This window comes from Solanum verrucosum, unplaced genomic scaffold, assembly GCF_900185275.1.
Source record: "Solanum verrucosum unplaced genomic scaffold, falcon-dt-bn FXZP01000110.1, whole genome shotgun sequence".
Taxonomy (NCBI): Eukaryota; Viridiplantae; Streptophyta; class Magnoliopsida; order Solanales; family Solanaceae; genus Solanum; species Solanum verrucosum.
In genome coordinates, this window is record NW_026020370.1 from 1,797,632 (window position 1) to 1,823,390 (window position 25,759).

The window sequence follows — 25,759 nt, forward strand, 5'->3', positions numbered from 1 at the left end:
CTAACTACTAGAATTACTACATTAGATAGAGGGATATCATGATTAAACAACTTAATCAATGTAAACATAATCAATTGTCAAGCTCCCATCTTCAATAAAGTCATACCATAGTTCACAATTTAGGAAGAAGGGGGAATCATGGGTCCAAGGGAGATTTTCATCTAAATCAAACAATAATCCATTATTCCAGTCATAAATAATCATAATTATCCATAACAAAACATAATTAAACAATTGAAATCGTTTTAGAAAAAGACCCATGACTAGATTGAAAACCCTAGGTTTTTATGAAGAATCTACCAATTTGAAATTAAGAGTTGAATGGCTTCATGGAAGAAAGCTTTCCATGAATCAACACTCCCATACATTGATTGAAGTTTTTCCTACGAATTGGAGTTGAGAAGATGGATTCTTGAGCCCTAGTCTTCATGTTCTTGATCTTCATCAATGGAGGATTCTAGTGAGAGAAATATTGGAGAGGAGATGGGTCTTCCTTTAATTCTTTAAAAAGTGACTTAATTCAAGGAATTTCAAGTCTAAAAAGGTTATATACTTATTGGGAAAAGAGTAAAATAAAGTGGTTATAATTTTGGAATAAAACAAGGGACCATTTAAGTTACAACTTAATTTTATTTCCCTCCTTCACCACTTTGCTCACCCAATGGACCCCTTGGCTCGCCAAGGGCACTAGGCAACACGCCTAATGGACCCTTGGCTCACCTAAAATTACAGAATGCTCCCTAAAGGAGACATTCACTTAGGTGATAGGGCAAACCCTTAGGTGATTCGCTAAGTGGGTTGACGAGCTCCGACCTAGCTCGCCTAAAGTTACGGTAGCTAGGTCTAGGGGAGGCTTCCCACTAGGTGAGGAGTGCCCATTTGACTAATCGCCAAGGTACATGGGCGAAGCTGCTGCCCATCGCCGAATGGACCAAAGGTAGAAATTGTTTTTCTTCATTTTTCATAGGTAGTTTAGGTCCTTACCTTCTTCCTAGATGTTTACCTCTTTCATTTGGGTTCTAGTTTAGTCTATAAATTTCCAGAAAGTTACACTAATCCTCCCGTTTAGCTCTAGGTTAACCTACCATTTTTCCGGGGTGTTACATTATCCCCCCTTGGGAACATTCGTCTTCGAATGAAGATTTAAACACCTTATGGAATTAAAGACTTTAGACTAGCAGCCCATCATGCATGCATCATCGAAATAATACACAATTCATAGGAGGAACATCCACTCCGTTCTCAATACCTAAACAATGCAACACACGGAAGTAGGAACTATATCTACAACTCATTAAGCACAAAATTCACAATTTCATATAAAGTTAGGAGGAACTACCTTCTCCAACTCAAAGCAAGCTCAACACCACAATATGGAGTCAATATGCCATTTCATCAAAAGCACAACTAAGCACATTCATCATAAAACATAACAAAGCATGTTCAACAAATCATCTCATGAAGTCAAATATGCGATCATCATACCACATATGTAAATCAACATGAGGAACATACAAATTATGAATACTCATTTTATACTAAATATAAATTCTCACAAGAACATTCATATCATAAGGAAATAATAAAGAACACTTATAGCACATATGACTTCCAAATCACCAACTCAAGAAAACTACTCACCTCAAGTTTGGATAGGAATAGAAGGAAAAAGATGAGGATAGCGTGACTTCATATCAGCCTCGGCCTCCCATGTAGCACCCTCAACTAAGTGGTTCCACCATAAAACTTTGACGGAAGCTACTTCTTTATTTCTCAACCTCTTGACTTGCCGGTCTAAAATTTTCATCGGAACCTTTTCATAAGAAAGATTCTCATCAACTCCTAAACCCTCTAAAAAAGGATGGATACCAGATCACCTATGCACTTTTTAAGCATGGAAACATGAAACACCGGGTGAACCAGAGCCAACTCACATTGCAAGTCTAATTCATAGTACCTTTCCCAATACGGTTCAAGATTTGATATAGCCCACATACCAGGGACTAAGCTTCCCCTTCTTACCAAATCTCATCACACCTTTCATAGGCGCAATTTTTAAGTAGACCTAATCACCAATCTCAAATTCTAAATCCCATCTTCTATTGTCGGCATAAGACTTTTGCCGACTTTGGGCCGTCCTCAACCTCTCTCTTCTGAGTAGGACTTTTACAATGGCCTCATAAACTAGTTCGGGACCAATTAGAGAAAATTCACCTACTTCAAACCAACCAATCGGATATCTACACCTCCTACCATATAGTGCTTCAAATGGAGCCATGGCAACGCTTGAGTGGTAACTATTGTTGTAGGCAAACTCAATCAATGGGAGATGGTCGTTCCAATTACCCTTGAAATCTATCACACATGCCCTCAATATGTGCTCTAAGGTTTGAATGGTGCGTTTCGCTTGACCATCCGTTTGAGGGTGGAAAGCGGTACTAAGCTTAACATTAGTACAAAGCCCTTTTTGGAATGCCTTCCAAAAGTGTGAAGAAAATTGAGTACCCCGATCCCAAATGATAGAAAAAGGGACCCCATGCAACTTCACTATCTCATTGATGTACAACTTGGCATAGTCTTCCGCCAAAAAAGAAGTCTTGACGGGAATAAAGTGGGCTGATTTTGTCATCCTATCCACAATGATCCATATAGAATCATGTTGCCTTTGAGTATGAGGCAAACCCACAACAAAGTCCATATTCACATCCTCCCACTTCCAAGTGGGAATGTCTATATATTGGGACAAACCTCCCAATTTTTGGTGTTCGACACAATTCGGACATTTGGCCACAAAACACACTATATCCTTTTTCATACTATTCTACCAATAGACTTCCCGTAGATCACGATACATCTTAGTAGCTCCCAGATGAATAGAATATCGTGAACCATGAACCTCTTCTAAAATTTACTCATTTAAGCCATCATTATCCGGAACATGTAATCTAACTTGGTACCTAAGCACCCCATCTCCCCCTTGGGAGAAAGCCTCAACGGACTTGTTGAGTATAGATTCTTTCAACTCCATTAATATGGGATCAAGACCTTGTTTAGACTTCACATCAACCACAAAGGAGGATTCAGAACCATGATGGACCATGACACCACCCTTGGTGGAATCCACTAGTTGGACACCTAACCGGGCCAACCTATGTTCATCACGAACTAACTCCTTCTTTTTATCCTCTATATGAGCCACACTACCCATGGACAATCGACTTAGGGTATTCACAACTACATTGGATTTCCCGGGGTGGTGAAGGACACTCATGTCATAAACCTTTAAAAGTTCTAACCACCTTCTTGGTTGGAGATTCAAGTCTTTTTGGCTAAACACTTATTGAAGACTCATATGATCGGTGAAAACATCCACATGGACCCCATATAGGTAATGTCTCCAAATCTTCAAAGCAAACACTACCGCCGCTAGTTTAAGATCATGGGTTGGATAATTCTTTCCATGGATCTTGATTTGCCTTGAAGCATAGGCAATCACTTTACCATGTTGCATAAGGACACGTCCCAAACCCATCGGTACCCTCTGGTAAGGTCAACACCGAAGAAGAAGTAAGTCTATCTTTCAACTCTTGGAAGCTTTTCTCACAAGCCTCCGACCACTCAAACTTAGCTTTCTTTTGAATCAAAGCAGTCAACGGAGAAGCAATTGAGGAAAAACCCTCAACAAACCTCCTATAGTAACCAGCCAAACCCAAAAAACTTCTAATATCGGTAGAAATTAGAGGTCTAGGCCAACCTTTGACCGCATCCATTTTCTTAGGATCTACCTCAATACCCTTGCTCGACACAATATGACCAAGGAAGGCTATGAACCTTAGCCAAAACTCACACTTACTAAAATTAGCATACAATTGGTGGTCTTTAAGGACTTGCACTACAATCCTTAAATGATCCATATGTTTACCCTCACTTCTCGAATAGATCAAAATATCGTCAATAAAAACAATCACATACAAATCAAGATATTGCCTAAACATCCTATTCATTAGGTCCATAAATGTCGCCGGGGATTTTTTTAACCCAAAAGACATAACCACAAATTCATAGTGACCGTACCGGGTCCTAAAGGTCATCTTGGGAATGTCAACCCCTCTTACCCTTAGTTGATGGTAACCTGAACGAAGATCTATTTGGAGAAATAGTTATCCCCTTGAAGTTGATCAAACAAATCATCAATTCTAGGGAGAGGATACATATTCTTTATAGTCACCTTCTTCAATTGGCGGTAGTCTATACACATCCTAAGGGACCCATCCTTCTTCTTCACGAACAATACCGGAGCACCCCATGGAGAGATGCTTGGTTGAATAAAACCCTTGTCTAACAAGTCCTTGAGTTGCTCCTTCAACTCTTTCAATTTGGCCGGAGCCATTCTATAGGGAGGGATGGATATGGGTTGTGTATCCGGCAAAAGATCAATGCCAAAGTCTATTTCTTATTCGGGGGAATGCCGAGAAAGTCATCGGGAAAGACTTCTAGAAACTCACTCACCACGGGGACCAACTCTAAAGAAGGGACCTTGGACTCAACATCCATAACCCTAACAATGTGATACATGCACCCCTTGGAGATCATTTTCCTAGCTTTTAGACATGAAATAAATTGACCTCTAGGAGTAGAATTCCCCCCTTTCCACTCTAAAATTGGCTCCTTTGGAAATTGAATTTTGACCACCTAGGTCCTACAGCCTATTGAAGCATAACATGCATGCAACTAATCCATGCCCAAAATTACATCAAAATAAAGCATGTCTAATTCTACTAAATCAACCAAAGTGACTTTATGTGACAAAGAAATAGGACAACTCCTACATTCTCTTTTTGCCACTACCGAGTCACCAATTGGGGTAGACACTAAAAAAGGTTCTAGTAACTCTTCTGGGAGCATTTCAAATTTCATAGCCACAAAAGGTGTAAAAAATTACAAGGTGGCACCGGGGTATAACAATGCATAAACATCAATGGAAAAGGCTTGCAACATACCCGTTACAACATTCGGGGAGCTCTCTTGGTCACCTCTGGATTGAAGAGCATAAAAGTGGTTCTTCTTGGGAGCATCAGAATTTGAACCACTAGGAGGGGCTTGCTTCACCTCTCTCCCTTAGCACAGGACAATCTCTCTTCATATGGCCGCTCTTCCCACAACCAAAGCAACCATCCATGCCAACTAAGCTTATACAGACTCTTATAAGCCTCATTCATTTCAATTCTAAGGTTGGAGAAAGTCATCACTAAGCCTTCACATCCAACATACAAGATGATTCAAAACCAAAGTGAATTACACTTCTACCCTTCTTCAAGGAGTCTACTTCACTCAACACATCTAGGCATTACTAACACACCCTATTCATCAAATCTATCAACATACCTCAAAACTCATCATGACTAAGTTAAGTTCTACTATCAACAATACTTAACGATAATGTAGCCCACTCATACTCAAGACAACATCAAAGTCTATGTAGTCACATATCCATAATTTTGCATCACAACCAACACTTTCTCCCTCACTCCTTGTAGCATGAGCCCTTCGAGTAGTCACATCTTGAAGACCAACGGATAAGGAGAAAGACCTTATAGAGTTAAACTCTGTTGAATGACTTAGAGAATGAACAAATGTTGTTTCCTAAACATCATGTAGCCTTTCATTCATAAATGTGGCGCGCTGCATGATGTTTGCGTAATCAAGACACAACTTCCAATGCAAGTGCCTACGATCGTACAATGGTAAAGTAACCCAACCAAAGGTTGAGGTCGAGTCCCAAGGGAGTGGGCTTGAGAATTAATTAAAAAATAAAATTTAGTTCTAATTAGTCATAGCTAGAAACATTTTTGAATATAAACATGTTAAATCTAATGGGTGACACAAGCGTCAATTATCAATGGGGGTTTGTCACAAGTAAACAAAAAAACAACAAAAATGCAAAGAGTACTAATCAAGGAGATGGGGTTCTTGGGATGTGATAGGAATACGGGTTAGACTAGACTATTTAGTACATGCTTTAGATAGTAAATCTGTTGTATATTTGTGACTAGGCTAGACTATAGTGGGGGTAAATTCTCTCTCGAGCAACTTACCTCGAATCAAATGGGTTCCTCTCGGATACCCACTTGTCGCATGAAGAACAACCTCCACCTTAGCCCAGTCACTCTCTTGAGCCGAGTGTGTGGGAGAAGGACTAGGGTTCACTCTGTCGAGATGAACCTCATGTCGATCCACTCCCACTGACCATCAATTTAGTAGTCTTAGTTTTACGATTTCTCTCTCGAGCAAGCAAAAAAAACCAAGGTGAAATTGTATTTCCAACTACAATTTCATTAAGTTCCACCACTACTACTTAACGAAATCACATCTAAAAAACAAATAAATCATCAACAAGCAAGACATAACAGATAATCTAACCCATATTCACAAAATCACACCCCAAGAATTGGGGTTTTAGCTAGACATGTAAAAGAGATAGAAATTTATACCAATATGTGTTTGCTTTAATTTGGGTATGAAGATTTAAGTCTCAAAACAGGCCAAGAGTGAAGAATCTACAAACCCAAGTCCAAATTCTTGGAGTTGACACCCTTTTAATCTTCAAGTTCTTCAAAACCGTCTCCAAACTTAGAACTCAAAAGTCTATGTTAATAATTCTATATTAAAAATCTGATATTAAGCTACAACTCTCAACGAATATTTATAGTTTTCAAAAATCTATGTTGCAGCGGATCATTCGGCGTCGTTAGTCGAGATTGCCGATCAACTTGGCGATCCGCCCTTTGATAGGTTTCATCGCCGTCTTGCTCTATCCTTCATCATCGTCATATTTTGGATCATTGGGTGACATAGTACTACTTCAAAGAACTACTTGACGACACGCCGACTGCTTTTTTTCACCGCCGATTTGATTCTTTTCTTCAGGGTTCATCACACTGGAACAAAAGGCAAGGATAAGACCTTTTGGTGATTCGCCTAACAGGTTCGGTGATTCTCAGATCTTGATTTCTTCGTTCTTTCAGCTGACTTTGTTCCTTTTTGCTAAGTAGTGTCCATGCTTTCCCTTAAACTCCAAATACCTGAAACTTAAGGGTTTTCATCAAATTTTGAGACGAAATATGCATTTGAGGACACTAATTCTATCAAAATATATCCCTAAATAGGTCCAAAAATTGGACTCATCAACACCCCCAACTTAAACTTTTTCTTGTCCTCAAGTTCAACCACTCAAAAAGGAGGTCTCTAACAGTGCTACACAAGACTCAATCATGAATGCACACAACAAAACTCAAGTTACTTATGCAAAGATCAGATGTTCACTCAAAGATTCAAGTTGTGAATTACCAATATCAAAGAATCTTATGCTCACAATACTTGCTACAAAATGCAAGTTCAAGCTCAACCAAAGTGTTCAAATGCCCTCACACAAGGAATGATTCCAATTTCACATACAAAGGTTTAATCATTTATAGTTCCAGAATCAAGTGCAACACTCACTCTCACAAGGAAGAACACAGTGCATGCTTTCACCCATAGGTTTGCCCGTATTTTCCAATAAACATTTGTTTCAACTCACTCAAGATCAAAAAGGTTTTTTCAAGGCTTGTAATGGGGCTGAGTGCAAAGGTATGGTCATTTAGGCTCAGTGACGTTCATCCTCATGAAATATGGTGCTCACAACACTTCCTTTTCCTTTTCCTTCATCATTCTCTTTAGTGCTCATAAGTCATCCTATTATTCTCTTTCCATGGATTGTTTGGGGACCCCATTTCTTTTGTACTTTAATCCACAAAATTTTTATTTTTATTATTTTTTTTATATGGAGGGGTTCCATTTTTCTCAAAACCATGGATAAGAGGGACTTTGTTGCTCTTCTTGATTTACCTTTTCTTTTCACCACAAGCCCAACTTAGGCTTTTGGCCTAAGTTGGCTATTCAAACTAACCACAACTTCATGAGGATTATGGGTAATGGATAAAGAAAGGTTATGATTTCATCAAGTTTCTTCCAAAGAAAGGTAAGGCTCAAGGGGTGTTGAAGAGAGGTTCACACACTCACAGGGTTGGTTACAAAAGTGGTATCTGTCAAATTGGCTCACACTCTTTAAAGTTGCCTAATATCATATCAACAGATAGCCTTACTTAGTCAATCAGACCAATGGGACAAATTCTAAGATCTATCATGCATAACCAAAGTAAGCTCATCACACTAGGCATTGACACTATAGTCAAACAAGACTCAACAATTTTGCTAGTGTGCAATGATCATCACAAGAGACTCAATTCGATACTAGGCTAGTCATAATGGGATGCAAAGAGTTCACATACTGTCTATGCAACTTCATTTGGCCTCATCGTAGACGAGCATTCATGTTCGTTCGATTGAGAGCACTATTCAAGTCATCGGTTTTGATCTGAATCGAGACTCAAATTTTGCAAAAGAGCAGCCACATTTAACACACTAGAGGTGGCAAAAATTTTCGGAAGGGTGAAAATCATTTTGCAATTTAAAATAAAAGGAGCCATAGGCTCAAACATCAACAGAAAGTAGTGTAAACACAATTTGAAACCTAAAGCCCAAATATAAACAAAAACACGAGTAACAAATAACATACAAAAGGTGAGCCTCACCCCATCACAAATAAAAACATTTTTCCTCAAATGCAAATAACACAAAATCTGAAATGTAAAATAAAGAAAGATAGAGTGGGAGGTAAAGAGGTGATCCTAGCTAATTGGTCGCTCCATCTGTTTAGGCTTCAGTGCTCAGAGTGACTCAAGAAGGACTAGCTCCACTGAATCCAACAACAAGTGCTAAGGAAGCATGCACAACAACATCTATCATAATTGCTTCCGTCTCGGTCAGGTCTTCATCTGTAGCCCCCTCAGTCTCCTCATGTATCTCTAAATCAGTCTCTGCTTCTGACTCAGGATCGGCTGTCTGCTCCACTCTATCCCCATGTCCAGTGGTGGTCTGAAGCATCTCAAGCATGTCTCAAATATCCACTATTCCGAAGACCATAGACACATCGGTGGAGTTCAGGTGGTCTACATTTTTTCGTAGCTCAGTAATGGCAGGTTTTAAAGTCGTCACCTCCTCTGTAGCGCCTTGGTTGTGTTCACACATCGCAATCCTGGCTGCTAGGGCATCAATGGTAGTGTTCAAAGGTGTCAGAACATCAGTTAGGGCAATCTGGATCATGCTTGGAACAGAGGCCTCTAGACTGGCAGCCCGACGATCAGTAGAAAGGGCTAGTTGTCCGATTCGGAGTAGGGAAGCCTTGCTGAGTGGAGGCCCAGAAATAATAGCAACAAAAGTGGGTATGGAAGACCATGTAGCAACAGAAGAACCTGGAGGTGCCTCTACAGGTGATGATTCTGTGTTTACTAACTCCACCAATGTTGCCTTCTTCCTTTCTGCTTGATCCTTAAGGTACTCGAATTTGATCCTCCGAATATCAGTAGAGGTTGTGGGCATCACTTCCACATCCATCTTGTCATCCCGAGGTAACCAAGCTTGTTTGCATGATGCAGTGATCAATATTGGGAATGTAAGTGAGGTCTAGGTCTGCCTTGCATGTATGAGTATCTCTGAAGCAATGAATGTACCCAAGTTTATCTGAGTTTCCTCTATAATGCAACCCAGGCAAGGCGAAGAATCGACTCATTCTGGGATGGCATGATCGTGCAACATTATAAAATAGATACATAACCTTGCCGCTCTGTTTAGTTCTTTCTTTTCAATCAGAACTCTTTCCGCCAACCATTTTGGAGTTTCGTCTGAAATTAGTGGGGATAACCACTTTTTCATCTCATCCACCTTTTTTGTTCTGATCAAGTGCTAGAAGTGATCCCCAATATTCGTGGACATGCTCAAGACTGCGTTGATCACCTCACTATGACACTTCACCCTCCTGCCTCTAACAACCACACAATCCACTTCTTTGAAGGTTGCTGCTAGCTATTTTTTCTGGGGGATTAGTGCACTGTATGCACTGTAGAACTCTCTTACCCAGTTTGGAATATATAAGTGCCACGGGGCTTGGTGAAGATTTGGAACTTATGGTATCTCAGGCACTCCATTATCTCTGGGTGCTTGTCTATAACCCCATTTATGGACAAACACTTTTCCTAAAGAATTGTCCTCTTAATTGTCCTCAGCCCCTCAGCCCCTCAGCCTTTACTCTATTCATTGACTTAGGCGGATGAACATGTACTAGGTTGCTAATACCATTGCCTGCTCTGGAACTGGAGTTGTAGTAGTGGTAGGGTGGGAAGTCCTGACCATGGATGGATCATTTAGTTTTTAGATCGCCGATCAGCCCTCTGTGCTATTAATAGATCATCCTCATCAGAACCGACACCTTCGCTTTCAGATTGGTTGGGGTCATTTATATAAAAGCCATCATTGTCAGTGCTTGCATCTGATAATTCAAGGGTCTTGTGTTTGCCCTTGCCTTTCCCACCAATTGTGGAAGGTTTAGCAACCTCACTTCTGGATGCATCTGCATCCTCATTGATTGTAATCCCTTTTGTTTTACCTTTGGGTGGCCTGCTTCTTCGTGCAACTTTAGATCTATCCATATCTGCAAAGAATTAGGAAGAAGTTAAAACAACTAAATCAAATTCATAGGGACACAATTGCAGAATAACTTACTGAATAGATCGGTGAATTGCTAAGTTGCTTTGGCGAGCAGGGTTTTATCCGCCGAAAGATACAGTGCAATAAAGGTTTAGGAGTGCAAACAAAGGGCGATCAAGGAGACTTTTGGTGAGTCGTCGAATGCTTTTGGCGATGAAAGACTTCTCGATGAAAGTTACAGAACCCATATCTCAAGTAGCATGAAATTAAAGGCGGTACGAGGCATTAGGCGAACCACTGAGTGGTTTGGTGACCTCAACCCAGCTAGCCAAATGGCCCAATGTGCCTATTTCCCACCTATCTTCTCGACTTCAACCCTGCAACCCCTGAAAACAAAGTTAAACTATGCATTAGTACAACTAAGCTCAAACCCATAACACTTAGTCAGGATAAACACCATGCACGCACAACCTCACAAATTTAACTCATTTTTAAGTGCAACAAAAAGGGAGTATAAAAATCAATATATAATGGGCAAGATTTACAAATCGAATTCAGCATTTCAACAATCTAAATGTATCAGAGACATCGAGCACACATCAATTCAATAAGCCCAATTGCATAAGAGAACAAATTTTTCAAAGTAGCCTCGGGGTTCGAGAAAACCAACCTTTTATGCTGATCGAAGTACTTTGAAATGCTAGGAGGAAATGTAATCCCATGTTCGAACACCAATCGACGACTAAAATACTAGGAATACAAAGATAATGAAAATTACTTAGTAGGTGCAGATTTACAAAAGTTGAAATCGAATGGAAAATGAAAATTTGTCAAACGTTGAAACCATTGGCCTTTAAAACCATCTAGTTGTTTCCCATTCAACGACATTAATTAGGATCACCAAACCACTTAGTGACACGTCGATTAGTCACTTGCCTTACCGAGTTTTACAGGGCCTCCTGTTTATGTAGAGATCTAAACGACGGACAATAGCGGGATCGCCAACCATTTTCGTGATTCGCCAACTGGATCTTCAGCTTGCCAACCTACACTTTTCAACATTTTCCTCATTTTAACCTACAAAATCAACACACCATTATTTTATCAAAGAAAATTAAAGCATTAAATGGTTTTGAGTTGCCTCCCAAACAACGCCTTAGTTAACGTCGTGGCACGACGCAAGTCCACTTTCAAACCTCATTTTTGGGGTTGAACCTAGTGCAACTAGGTGATCCCAATTTTTCATTTGGATGGAGCTAAGGTAATACATGACCCAAGAGAGTTTCCATTAGTTGGATAGATCTAGAGTGAGAACCGCTCATCTGAGTTAGCACTTCTACATTCTTTTAATTTCTTCTAAGACTTTATGTTGCTCATTTAGCTTTTGGAGAATGATTAATAACGTATCCTTGTTGGTTTTGGCCTCAGGGTCAAGGAGTTTAGTTGTAGTCTCATAGGGGTATCTCTTAAGACCACCCGGGACAAGTCGATAGATTAATCCTCTGTTTCCGAGATTAAGACTCCTATAGAAGCACTCCAGTAGAACAAGATCGAAAATTTCATGAGTTGGGCATTGCATAAATAGTGCTTTAAACCTCATCCACGACTCATGAAAAAGTTCACCTTTCCTCTGTTTGAAGGGCAGGATGCTATCCCAGAACCTTATCACTTCCACCGAGAGGTGCTCTATTGGTTGATATTCAGTAGCCACATTTATCTCTCTTGTTGTTACCACAAGCACCCGAAATAAAACTAAAAATTAAATAAGTAGAATTACAACTAAGAAGAACAATTTTTTTTACTAAACTAAGAATTTTCAAGTAACACCACTCCCCGGCAGCGTCAGCATTTTGATGTTTGCGTAATCAAGACACAACTTCCAATGTAAGTGTCTACGATCATACAATAGTAAAGTAACCCAACCAAGGGTTGGGGTCGAGTTCCAAGGGAGTGGGCTTCAGAATTAATAGAAAAATAAAATTTAGTTCTAATTAGTCATAGCTAGAAACATATTTCAATATAAACATGTTAAATCTGATGGGTGACGCAAGCGTCAATTATCAATGGGGGTTTGTCACAAGTAAACAAAAAAATATAAAAAAAAGCAAAGAGTACTAATCAAGGAGATAGGGTTCTTGGGATGTGATAGGAATACGGGTTAGACTAGACTATTTGGTACATACTTTTGGTAGTAAATCTGTTGTATATTTGTGACTAGGCTAGACTATAGTGGGGGTAAATTCTCTCTCGAGCAACTTACCCTGAATCAAATGGGTTCCTTTTAGACAACCACTTGCCGTATGAAGAACAACCTCCACCTTAGCCCACCCACTCTCTCAAGCTGAGTGCGTTGGAGAAGGACTAGGGTTCACTCTCTAAAGCTGAACCTCATGTCGACCTACTCCCAACAACCATCAATTTAATAGTCTTAGTTTTACGACCTCTCTCTCGAGCAAGCTGAAAACACCAAGGTGAAATCGTATTTGAAACTACAATTTCATTAAGTCCCACCATAACTACTAAACAAAATCACATCTAAACAACAAATAAATCATCAAAAAGAAAGACCCAACAGATAATCTAACCCATATTCACAAAATCACATCCCAAGAATTAGGGTTTTAGCTAGACATGTAAAAGAGATAGAAATTTATACCACTATGAGTTTGCATTCAAACGAGTATGAAGATATAAGTCTCAAAACAAGCCAAGAGTGAAGAATCCACAAGACCCAAGTCCAAATTCTTTGAGTTGAAACCCTTTGAATCTTCAAGTTCTTCTAAACCCTCTCCAAACTTAGAACTCAAAAGTCTATGTTAAAAATTCTATATTAAAAATCTGATATTAAGCTACAACTCTCAACGAGAATTTATAGTTTTCAAAAATCTGTGCTGTAGCAGATCAATTTGCGCCGTTAGCCGAGATCACCGATCAACTCGGCGATCCGCCCTTTGGTAGGTTTCATCACCGTCTTGTTCTATCCTTCCGCATCGTCGTGTTTTGGATCATTGGGCGGCATAGTACTGCTTTGTGAAACTGCTGGGTGACACGCCGACTGCTTCTTTTCACCACCGATGTGATCCTTTCCTTCAGGGTTCAGCATACTGGAACAAAAGGTGAGGATAAGACCTTTTGGCAATTCGCCAAACCCGTTCGGCGATTCTCAGATCTTGATTTCTTCATTCTTTCAACTGCCTTTGTTCCTTTTTGCTAAGTAGTGTCCATGCTTTCCCTCAAATTCCAAATACCTGAAACTTAAGGGTTTTCATGAAATATTGAAACAAAATATACATTTGAGGACACTAATTCTATCACTTCACACTATGAACAAACCTCTACTAGACTCGGCTTATGAGACATCATCCTAGAATCATTCTTAACCTTATGCTCTGATTACCAAATTTTTTACGACCCAAGGGTACACCATAGATGTAACACAACGTACTTGACCACGAAGGGGTCTAATATAGGCCCTTAGTATATCATCACATATAATAAAAAAAATGATGCAAAAAATTTAAAACTTTATCCATACAATTGAAGTCTTTTATAAAAGGAAGCGAAAGTCTAACTTGTCTCAATTAGCCATCCAATACAATTCTTGATTCAAAAATAAGGTCACAACCCTCTCAACATAAATCTGTAAATGAAAGTACTAGAAAGAAACTACTAATGACTCATATGTCCTCGAATCTTGAGGACTCACCACAAGCTAGGAGAATAGTTGATCCAAGCTTGAACCAATACAAGATCTCCTCAAGACCGGGAACCTACACTTTGGTGAAAAATGTAGAAAATATGGGTTAGTACAAAAATGCACTATGTATGATAGCCATGCACAAAATCATGCTAAAAAGGACATTTTAGTTGAAAAGCATGCACTTTGCCAAGTTTGAGAATCATCATGCACTTTTAGTATTAAAGCATAAGTCACAACCATATTCAACATATACATCATCATAGAATAATAGAACCATCTCATAAATAACCCTAAGTTGTACTTGTGCAATGCATAGATAAAGATCCCATAATCCCATTTATACTAAGTACCACTTTTAGGCCACCATAATCATACTTACCATTCTTTATTCTCATATTTAGTTAATACTCATAGACAAGGAAACCTTCACATTTACTAAGTCATATCAAGGAAAGAAACATATAGAAACAATCCAAGTTAAGCATTCATCTTTACATTTAGCCTTCATATTAACATACTTAGTAGTATCATCATAAGCATATTCGTTTAATAAATCATTGTAATATAAAGGAGCACACCATAACTACTCTCAAAGCCTACTTGTGCATTGCATGGATGAAGTCTCATACCCCTAGCCACACTAAATAGTGCATTCTTGAGAAGCCATAGCTCATTATAATTCATTGTGGGGGTAAGCCTTAACCGACATACACCATATAAGGAAACCATGGAATCCGGTGTTACCCACACCAAAAAGAGTGGTCTGCATGCCTGAGGTAGGACCGTTAACAATTAGCTTAGGTGGATCCACTAGCTAATAACCAATGACGGCACATAGTTAATGGGATAAGGAGATTGCTACTAGATACCCCGCCTCAATTCACATATGGGCATCTATCTCAAGAGATTTCTACTAGATACCGCACCTCAACTCACATATGAGTATCCATCTCAATCAATATCCACTTGATCCTTAGAATTATTCCCCACGGAGTACTTGACATGTCATTACTTAGTTAATTATAATGGGACAAATGGGATATGGAGATTTCTACTAGATACCCCACCTCAACTCACATATGAGTATCAATCTCAAGAGATTACTACTAGAAACCCCACCTCAACTCACGACTGAGTATCCATATCAATCAATATCCATCTTAACCCGACATTCATTCATAAGATAGCTCATAGATTCAATAGGTGAGAATAGCCTTTCATCCTAAGAATCCCGATATTGTGAGATTACCTCCCACAACATCTCATTATCATTCATATGTGTATAATTGAGAATAGCCTTTCAATCAACATATCATCATTATCATTATCATAATCATAGAACTTCATTCATACTTCATTTATAAGTGTGTATGTGAGTAGCCTTTCAACAACATCACAATTACATCATAGTCATAATCATATTACTTTCAAAGTATTCATAAAGCATGTACAGACACATCATGATCATACATAATTCTCGTAATTTTCCCTTCAAGGACCATGGATAATAATTCACCAATACATCTAGAATTTCCAAATTAAACATGGATGCTGACATAATTCAAGTAATCAATTCATAATGTTCATATTTCTATAACTATCTACTAGTATCAATCAATGCCCACACTTTAAGATCCAAATTTGAGAAATTATGGTAATTCATGGATTCTTGAGGAATTCAACTTAAAATCATATAAAATCATCAATATATCCATAAACAAACATAATTGAATCATTTAAAATGAATTTGAAAGGGATCCATGAGGTTGAAGTCAAACCCTAAGTTTTGGGTTTTCTAGTTTTGAAATTAGGGGTTATGGAGGGGCTCTATGGGTGAAGTCTACCCATAGATGAAGAGCTACCATACCTTATTGAAGTTTTACCACGAATTTGAGGAGAAAATCTTGATTATTCAACCCTAGATTCACCTTTCTTCTTCTTTTTCCTTGGAATTCTACAGAAAGTTTGTTTGGGGAAAAGGTTGTTATGGATTTGGGTCCTGGGATTTATGAGGTGTATGAGGTGGCTAATGACCTAAAAACTCTTATATAGGTGTATTAAAACAATATAAAATGACCTCACATCAAATTAACTAAAAAGGAAATTACTTAAAAACCCCTAGCCTTAGTCCACATTGGGTAGGTTGCAAGCATGACCTACGACCCATGACCCACGGACCGTGAGTGGACTGAAGAGGCATCTTGCAGGTCTGTGGTTTATGGTCTGCAGCTTTCTGATTGGGGGCTTGAGCTACGAAGTTCACCTACGAGGCGTGGATGAACCTAATCCTCGTAGGTCCCCATCCGTAGGTCACTTTCTGGGTAGTTTTGTGGTAAACTTTAGGGTCCTCCTCAAGAACCTTTGGTTGGTCCCTGGGGAGTCGTACCTTGACGTTTAACCCCTATACCCTTTATTCTAAGTACTGGGAGTTATTTACGACTATAATCCTTACGTTAGGGTCTAGTTTAATCTACTAGTTTTACATTAGGCTCTAGTGTAGTCTACTAGTTTTTCGAAATTTTACAAGGTGACACTTTCATGAAATCCCAATCATCAACTTGGAACTCTAATTCCTTTCTCCTTACATCTGCATAGGACTTCTGGCGACTCTGGGATGTCTTAATCTATATCTAATGAGTTTCACTTTCTGCATGGCATCATGAACCGAATTTGGTCCTATCAAGGTTGCTTCACCTACTTCAAACCAACCAATTGGAGACCTACACTTACGCCCATACAATGCCTCATAAAGAGCCATCTGACTGATGGAATGGTAACTATTATTGTAGGCAAACTCTATAAAAGGAAGGTGATCATCCCAACTACCCTTGAAATCGATCACGCATTCTCTCAACATGTCCTCTAAGGTCTGAATAGTACGCTCTGCCTGACCGTCCATCTATGGATGAAATGATACGCTAAGATTAACTTGAGTACCAAGACCTTTCTAAAATGACTTCCAGAAATAAGAGGTAAATTGAGGACCTTTATCTGAGATGATAGACAAAGAAACTCCATATAACCTAACTATCTCATTAATTTAAAGCTTGGTGTAGTCCTCCACTGAATTCATAGTTTTAACAGACAAAAAGTGCACAAACGTAGTAACTCTATCAACTATCACCCAAATGGAGTCATGTTGTCTGCGAGTACGAGGTAAGTCTGTAACGAATTCCATGTTGATCACTTCCCACTTCCAAGTAGGAATGTTGATCTCTTGAGTTATACCTCCTGGTTTTTGATATTCTACCTTCACTTGCTGGAAATTAGGGCACTTAGCCACAAAATCCGCTATATCCCTTTTCATACCATTCCACCAAAAGACTTCCTGCACATCACAGTACATCTTAGTGGTGCTTAAATGAATAGAATATCTAGAGTTATGGGCTTCTACAAGAATCTGTTGTCTCAACTCACCCACCTTAGGAACACATAATCGACCCTAATAGCGAAGCACACCATCTCCCCCTTGGGAGAATAACTCAACTCTCTACTAATGGAATTCACCCTTTAGTTGCAAGCAATATAGGATCATTGTCTTGATTTTCCTTAACCTCTGCTACCAATGAAGATTCTGACCCATTCTGAGTTGTTACACCCCCATCTGATATGCTCATAAGGCGAACTCCTAAGAGAGCACGCCTATGAACATCCCTTGCTAGTTCCTTTCTTTCTTTCTCAACATGTGCTACACTACACATAGATAGTCTACTGAGAGCATCTGATATTACATTGGCCTTACCAAGATGGTAATGCATACTCATATAATAATATTTGACGAACTCAAGCCATCTTCTTTGGTGAAGATTCAACTCTTTCTGGGTGAACATATACTGAAAGCTCTTATGGTCTGTGAACACATTTACGTGAATACCATACAAGTAATGTCTCCAAATTTTAAGTGCAAACACCATTGCTGCATGCTCGAGGTCATGAGTTGGATAGTTCTTCTCATGCACCTTAAGTTGTCTAGAAGCATAAGTTATAACCTGACTTAACTTCATCAACAAAGAACCTAGGACAACTCTGGATGCATCATAATAGAGCACATAACTGTCTGAACCCTCTAGTAGAGTAAAAAAAAAGAGATGTAGTCAACCTAGTTTTCAATTCTGCAAAGCTCTTCTCACACTCATCTGACCATTGAAACTTAACCTTTTTCTGAGTTAACTTAGTCAATGGAAAAGCTATCGATGAAAATCCTTTCACGAATATTCTTTAATAACCAGCCAAATCCAAGAAACTTCTGATATTTGTAGGATAGATAGGTCTAGGCCATTGTTTCACTAATTCTATTTTCTGAGAATCTACTCAGATCCCTTCGCTAGACACTATATGGCCAAGGAAAGAATAGATTGTAACCAAAACTCACATTTGCTAAACTTAAAAAATAATTGGTGATCCTTGAGAGTTTACAGGACAACCCGCAAATGAGTCGCATGTTCGTCTTCATTCCTATAGTAAATGAGGACATCATTAATAAAGACGACAACGAACAAGTCCAAATACTGCTTGAACATTTTGTTCATCAAATCCATGAAAGTTATAGGAGCATTAGTTAGTCCAAATGACATAACTACAAATTCATAATGCCTATACCAAGTTTGGAAGGTTGTTTTCGGGATGTCACTATCTCTGACTCTGAGCTGATGATAACCAGATCTAACGTCTATCTTTGAGAAATTACTAACACCTTGAAGTTGGTCAAATGAGTCATCAATCCTGGGGATATGGTACTTATTATTTATTGTGACTTTGTTCAAATACCTATAGTCAATGACATTCTGATAGAACCATCTTTCTTTTTCACGAACAACATTGGCGCACCTCATGGGGAAATACTAGGTCTGATGAAACCCTTATCTTGAAGGTCTTTCAAGTGCTCTTTCAATTCCTTAAGCTTAGTTGGAGCCATTCTATAAGGAGGAATAAAAATAGGTTGGTTATCTATAAGGAGATCAATTCCAAAGTCGATTTCCCTTTTGGGAGGAACTCCCGGAAGATCTTCTGGAAACACTTCTGGGAATTCATTAACTACTGGAACTGACTCAAGAGTTGGGGTTTTGGAGCTTGAATACTTAACCCGGTCTAGATGATAGAGATATTCCTTTGAGATCATCATTTTGGCCTTAAGGTAAGAAATAAATTGACCCATAGGAGCTAAGCCACTACCATTCCATTCTATGATTGGTTCATCTGGAAATTGAAAACGAATGATCCTAGTTCTACAATCAACTGAGGCATAACTGGAATGTAACCAATCCATGACTAGAATAATATTGAAATCTACCATTTCTAGCTCTTTAAGATTTGCTGAAGTGACTTTCTGGGAGACTGTGACAGGGCAATTTATGTATACCCATTTAGCTACACCTGGGTCACCGACTGGAGAGACTGAGAAGGGTATTAAATTTTTTTTATGGACTCACACCTAAGATTACTGCTATATTAGGAGTTACAGAAGGCAAAGTAGCCCTTATTATCTTTCCAATGAGTGTACCATATGTAAGCCACATTCTTATGCTGGTAGAATTCCAACTCTACCCTATCATTACCAGTCACTTGTAACACTCTAAAGATTTTCTTAACCTCATCAATGAAGTTCTGTGGGTCCTCACCAACTTGTGACCCTAAAAACCCAAGAAGATTCATCCAAACAAAATCTCGAACTCTAGTTGTGGCTGATCCAAAATTAATATTAGAAGAAACTAGACCTGCTGCCTATTTTGATTGGCTACATTCTAAACCAAAAGTTGGATCGGATTCGAAAAGTCTACATTTGTAACCTCATGGTCTGGGATAGGAGGAATTGTTTTAGCGTTGTAGGCATTGGCATTTCTTGCGTAAGCTCAACGAGAAGGCATTATCTGAAATGCATAACGAAGGATTAGAATGAGGAGATTGGATCATACCTCACGCACATTAAGAATGTCAAGAAAGTGATGTTTTTCTAAAACACTTCGTTGCCTCCCTCTCATTAGATGTTGTGCACTTCACACCCATGAAAAGGACTCTACTTAATGCGACTTTTCAGACATCCTAGGACTCTTAAACCTAGTGTTATGATACCAAGTATGTCACACCCCAAAGCTACCCCCAAGGCACAGACACGGGACCTAGGATCATGATTGACCACAAGCTAACCTTGCTGGCATATCATAAGCATACTTAAAGACATTGAATTAAGAAAATAATGTCCAGAAGCTTAAATAATCATAAAACTTAAATGATGGGGGAATACCCATAACTATTTGAATAAATAGTCTATGAGTTTAATGACAACTAAAATATCAAACTCCAGAGCTAAAACTGAATTTAATTATGCCTGAAATAACGCCTGTAACTGACTAGAGATGCTGGGACATGCCCCAGTAAAATCTAGCAAATTTGAAACCCAAGACTAAAAGTAGAAAGATAAACATATCAATTGTCCTCGAAGAATAATGACTAACCACTGATGTTGTTGAACTGGTGATCGAGAATTGACCTATGCGTGATCTAAATGCTGAGGACCTTAACCTACATCACGAGATGATGTAGCACATAGTATGCATCAGTACTTGAAAGGTACTGATCATGCAGGGTAGAGTAACGTTCAACAATAAACATAACTGAACCAAAACATATATCTGAGCAATGATAAGAGATAAGCATTATACTAAATTGAGAATATTGAACATGAAATGATTGAATGCAATGACCAAGTTGATAACATCATGAGCCTGAATACTGAACTGTAACTGGTACCCTAGTCAATGCACTAGAATCTTATTGTGGGAACTACTAATAACCGACATAAAACCACATGAGCTAAATGTGGAGTCTGATGTATATGCCCCATCGAGAGGACCCAATATACCCTGACAGAGTATAAAGGCATGGCTGGCGTGATCACTAAATTGATGCCCACATAGGGGATTTATAACCTACGGGGTCATGTAGTTCTGGGACTTTGAGGGTAACTGACCCTAGTCATCTCGGTATTAAGCCTACTCCCAACTTAATATATGTAAATTATAACATAACTAAAGTAAACTAGATAGCTCAATAATCTTACATGCAAATATGAAAATGCAACATTTATATCTGATATTGAAACATTCGAAAACTAAGGCATGTAAGTTTGTTTATCTGTCCTAGCTAATGTAATTCATGAACTAAAAGAACTACATAACTATGGTTCTGAGTTTATGCATGAATCTGGGGAAAAACAATACTACTACATGATAATCTGATTAGGAACATTAAAATATATAACTAATTCATAATAATCTACTCAAATTCTTGAAACCCTAGGTCTAGAGAATATGGAGTAAATCAAGAATTAGTGAAATCCCACATACCTGGTAACGAAATTCACAGAGAAATCTATTGATTTTGGGGCTGGAACTGATGAAAACTCGCTAAGTTCTTGAACTAGGGCTTGGTCGACTTCCTTCTCTATTTTCCCTTAAGTTTGATGAATTTTTGGTGAATAATTGATTAGGTTAGTTTCTAATTAGTATACTACGCTAAAACTGACCAATACTATGTACTTTAGGGGTTAAACGATGTAGTTTAGGGATCCAACGCATGAAAAAAAGACCAAATGACCCCTGACTTAAATCATGTCGAGGTCACCGCCGGAGCAGACTGACGGACCGTGGGTGGACTGACGGTCAGTCCTGGCAACTGTTGATGGGGCTTCTTGGACTGAAAGTTGTGGGTCTGACCCACAGCTCTGTACCACGGACCGTGGCCTGACCTACGGTCCGTAGGTCATGCCGTGGGCTGACCCTTGGCTATTTTTATGGCAGGTCCTGAGAGGGGGGTTGCAGTTGGTGAACCATGGATCATCAGAACGGACTGTGGGTCACCCTACGGTCCATGAGTGGCAACCGTGGGTTTCACCTGCAACTTCTGAAAACTCTGCATTTTGGTAGTTCTAGCATACGGGGTGTTACAATTTGCTTGACTTGGTTGCATACACCCAATTTCTCATCGATGATTATTTTAACCCAATCTTCCTCATAACAAGGTCATGGGATATCCTCATAGTGCTCACAACCCCCAAGCATTTAAATCATGTAAAAAGAAGCCATAGATACAAAGCAAAAAGAAAGTAAGACAATTATTCACAATTTAATAGAAGCAAGTAAACTATAAATCCTAAATTAATTTAATAAGCGTAATTGTTCCCTGGCAGTTTAGTGATTTTTTATAAAATTAAAATTACCCTCAAAACGAGTTAAAAATTAAGTAGTCGTTAGCAATAAAATACCCAACAAGAGAGTCGGATCAAATCCCACAAGAAATAATTTTTTGGCAATTAAAAAGATAAATAATTACAAGCTAGTAATTTGAATCAAATTTAAAGGTACACAATTATCAAAATAAGTTTGGTTTTAATAACAAAACTAAAATTGGGAAAAGATCTAATCAAGCAAGGGATAATTGGGAATGGGGAAATTTGGAAGTCAATACTCATTCAACGATCCATTGCAATCTCAACACATGCTAATTCAATCATAGGTAGGCTAGGTCATCTTAACAACACAAATCTTATTTCGATCTCATTGTGCTATATCATGAAATCTCCTTTTGGGCTCAATCATGTAAATCAACAAAAAACAACCTAATGCCTTAATTTAGACATCTCTATCGAGCAAGCCTTGGATTCAACATTGAAAACCTAAATCTCACTTTCGAGCAAACTCTTGATTCAAGGCTAATATGTGATTATCAATCTAATTCTCCACTACACAAATTTTCTTTTGAGAAATTCACAATGATCAGAAGCTACATTTTAGCATGAACTCGCAAATCATAAATTCAGAATGAAAATTAGAGTAAACTCATTTCATGTAAGCATGGAATTACATAAAAAAAAACAATAGAATATGAAATTAAAGGCCGAAATGAATTGTCTATTTCTAGTACAAAACCCCAATTGTATTTAGCAATTACACCCAAAATTCATGCAATATAAAGCAAGAAAACGAAGATAGGATAAGAAATTGTACTATAGAGAACACTATATTCAATTCAAAGGATGAATTATGAGGCACTTGCCTTGAAATTCTCAACGCAAAAGATAAACTTTACAAAGTTACCTCTCTACTATATTATCTATTCTAAATTGGATGACAGATGGAATGGATTCAATAATGATTGCTAATGAGTGTAAAAGGGGTTTTTAGGATCAGTTTTGTGAAATCACATTCTGCCCAGGAGCTTGAAAATCTACTGTCTGCATTCGCAAAGAGTTGTCCATGTTTGGGGACGTCCGTTGACTAGACTAGCAAGCTCGCGGTCCTTCATTGACCTCAACGTTGCTTTTCATTGCTGGCATCCACCACATTTGTGGTGTTTTGTTGACCAAGAATCCACGTTCACGAAGAACACTTTTCCTGCAAGAATTTGAATTTTTCAGCTCTTGACCACTTTTTGCCTTAAGTTCACTTGGTGTCCTACAATGTCTTCTAAATCAAATCTCCATTTCATTTTCCTACAAATATGAATAAAACCACATTAAAAGTATCATATATTACCTAAAGCAACAAAAAACTAATAATAAAAAAGTCTCAAATGAGTGGAAATCCACAACTTATCACTTGCCTAAATGAGAATTCCATCAGTACGGCTAGCTCTTGAATGTCGAGCTTGTTTTAGATCAGTCCTTCATGTGGATCCCAAGGCTTTTGAGCTAATTCTAAGATCCATCATAGATTTTCACTTAAAATATAGTTGGGTATGGGACCCGCTTTTTGTTAAGATGACCTCATAAGAAAGTTTTGACTACTCAATTGAGTTCGAAATATCAAATTTTTATTGGGTTGCATATATTTTTTGTGTTCACACGGTTCTGAACCAATCCCGAGTCTAAGGGACTTAACTAAAACAAATCAGTGCCTAAGTGTTGGTGCAATTGCTTTAGCACCACTAGGCTCACTAAAGAGAATTTTTGTTTTGCATCCAGGGCTCCACTTTAGTGTGTTAGCCCAGTCAAGTGGAAGACGCTTAAGCTGCCTTAGAATCGCTTATGCTATCCTCACTTTTGTGGCCAGGAATCGCTTTAGTAAACTCCGTTTTTGTGACCAAGGACTCGCAGAAGCAAGGCCCACCTCTTTGAGGCCAGTTTTTTAAGTGAAGTAACTGACCACTTAAGTGACCATCGACCAGTCTTTTAATTAAAACTTAGACGTGATTCAACCATGTTGTTCAAATTTGATTTTGCAATTTCTCCTTCTTTAGAGCTCTATTTTGGGTGATTCAAAGTGTGATGTATTTGTGAACACTAGACTTTGTTAGGAAAGATTGAAATGTGTTGAGCAACCTCTGTTTGAGGTAAATTTGTGTGTTCATCCGGCTGCCTTAGCTTTGTTTCTTGCCCCTAAATTGTGAATTATTTACATGTGTTGATTGTTTGTTGTTCTAAGTCCCGAATTGTGTTCCAATTTGGAACACAAGTTTGGAATACTATTAGGAACTTTTAACGGAGTGAATTCTAGATATTATGGTGCGGGTCCCATAATTCTCATTTGACTATGAAATTGGACCATTTCTATTTTGTGTGTTTGTTGTGTTGAAATAACCATATTGATGTTGTGATCCTTTTTCGATAGTGTGGCAGTGTTCTGAGGCCTTTAAAAAGGGAAAGGCTCCAGCATTGTAATTTGGAGAGAGTGTGTGGTCAATCTTAAGGTAAGATAAGGCTTTCCTCTCTCTTATATTAAGCTTGAATGTGTAAATACATCTTATTTAGGATGAATTGGGAGTAGGTACCTAGTTTCTCCTATTTACTTACATAGCTACCATGTTTAGGCTTGATCGACATTATTTTTAGGCATAGCATCATGTTAGTCTGGGTTTTTTGTTTTTTGCCATCGTGTGAATTTCCTTTTATGTGGTTATTTTGTAATGATTGAGCATGTTTGGACTTAGTCTAGAATTAGGCTAGTATTGCCTTAGACTTGTGATTCGTGTGGCCGATAGGACTTATTTCTTCTCCGATGTCAATTTAGATGGACTAGTTTCTTGTAGAACGAAGTAGTAGACATGAAGCTGATAGTATGAGCCTTAGTTTAGACATAATTGTAGCTTCACAGACCTTCTAATGACTCTACCTATATCTATGGTCCCGTTGCAATTTTTGAGGCTCCGTGCTTCGCTGGCCGACTAGGGATTGTAGTGTTTCAAGCTTGGATCCTTGTTTGATTGTTTGTGAGTGGACTTTTTTCCCTTGTGGTGCTTTTATCTATTGATTCCTTGTGATGAGATCCTCTTCAGAGTCGATAGGCCTTCGGGTTTACTCTTGCTAGCTATGTGGCTGACACCCCTGAGAGTCTACTTGCTAGCTACGCCACTTTGATCTGTTATGTTTATGCCCTCAGGTTTACAATTTCTAGTTGTGTGGTTGATGCCCCTGGAGTTTTCTAGCTGGCTGGGTGGCTATGATTTGTTATGTTTACACCCCTGGGTTTACTCTTGATAGTT